We start from the raw sequence: 1,721 nt of genomic DNA, 5'->3' as shown, positions 1-1,721 counted from the left end.
ACAAACTCAGAAGCAACTATCATGAAAGAAGCAATTTATTATACTCACAGTTCCCTGGGAAGAACACAGCTTGCTCTAAGGCAAGGCCATACAGAGGGTCGAACCTGGGGACAAGATAACAACAAGCTGGAATTTAGGAGAGGTCTTATGTATGGCAAGCAGAGTGGGCCTAACTAGGTTTCACGGATTTCCTGAGGTTTGGGCATTTTAAATAATTCCGCAGGCTCTGAGGGCATAAGGGCTGTCCCTAGTTGTTGAGTATCTGGCCCCAGGGCTATTATGGCAGGTGCACAGTGGCCCAGGAGTGTAAGAACTCAAAAAGGGGACTGGTTAGAAAGTGGACTTAATCAGCTGCTCAAGAAGGGAAGCGACTAGCCTCCAGCCAGGGCCCCAAAACTGTCAAGACAAAATTTTCAGAAAAAACTATACATATTAGTTACTCTAAGTCTCCTGCCACCTGAGCATCAACATACTGAATTGTGTAGAGCTGAATTCTGTTTATCCAGATGGACTTTTGGAAGCTTCTTAAAACGGACTTCTTCAAACCTATACACACAAATAGAAGAAATGGTGTAACTAACTCCATACAGCCATCACACAATTTCAATAATTGCAAACATTTTCCAGTTGTTTCATCTATATCCCACCAACAAAAACACTTTCTATGGCTTTTTAAAAAATACACCATGCATTCTCACTCCTAACATAATTAAATAGTATCTTTATGCCGTCATACAAAATCCAATCAATGTTAAAACTTCCCCAATGGTCTAAATTTTTTTTTTCTTTTTTTTTTTTTTGCAGGCTGGAGGTTCAAGTTGACCAGACACCTCAGGGGAAAGGCCTGATGACCTACTTCCAAAACACTGGCCATTGATGCACAGTTCTACTCTGACACACATACAGTCGCCTTGAGTTGGAATGACTCCACGGCAACTGGAAGGTAAGTAAGGGGTGCATTGGCCTAACCTTAGTAGATATGGAGGCATTTCTCAGCCCTTTTTCCTACAGTATGAGGGCCCTGTGGGCTTACATTATTTGAGTTGCATTATGAATGATTGTCCACGTTTGCAACTTAGCCAGGGGTTCCTCAGAGTCTATTCAGTGGGCAGTTGACTGTGAAGTCTGGAAAGGGAGAGGAAATGTGTCCTGAAAGAGGATTGAAATGACTATGCCAGAAACTTAAGAGCCTTTTTGCAGTTCTGCCTGGCTCCTGACTGATATGATTTTGGGCCAGGCCGAGATAGAATTAAAAGAAAACCATCCAGAATTTTATTTTTGACCACTCAGATTAGCTGGAATATGGTCACAGCCCAGGAAGAAAGTGCTTTATTTGTGCCTCAAGCAATTATATCAATAAAAATGATAAAATGGAGAAACATCACAGTCTTTTGTTGTAAGCCTTTTCTTTGAAGGTCAAAGAATATTCATAATTGTTGTTGTTAAGGTGCTCTGGTGGCACAGCGGTTAAAGCATTTGGCTGCTAAACTAAAAGCTGATGGTTTGAACCCACCAGCTTCTCCATGGGAGAAAGAAGAGGCCGTCTGCTTCCATAAGATTTACAGCTTTTCTACTTCAAGAAACCATAAGAGACCCAAATAAATGGAAAAACATCCCATGCTCGTGGATAGGAAGACTGAACATTGTGAAAATGTCAGTTCTACCCAAAGCAATCTATACATTCAATGCAATCCCAATCCAGATCCCATCAACATTCTTTA

This window comes from Orycteropus afer, unplaced genomic scaffold (genome assembly GCF_000298275.1).
Source record: "Orycteropus afer afer isolate SDZICR_OR568_19922 unplaced genomic scaffold, OryAfe1.0 scaffold00285, whole genome shotgun sequence".
Lineage (NCBI taxonomy): Eukaryota > Metazoa > Chordata > Mammalia > Tubulidentata > Orycteropodidae > Orycteropus > Orycteropus afer.
The sequence above is the reverse complement of the archived record's forward strand: the minus strand, read 5'-3'. Positions refer to the sequence as shown.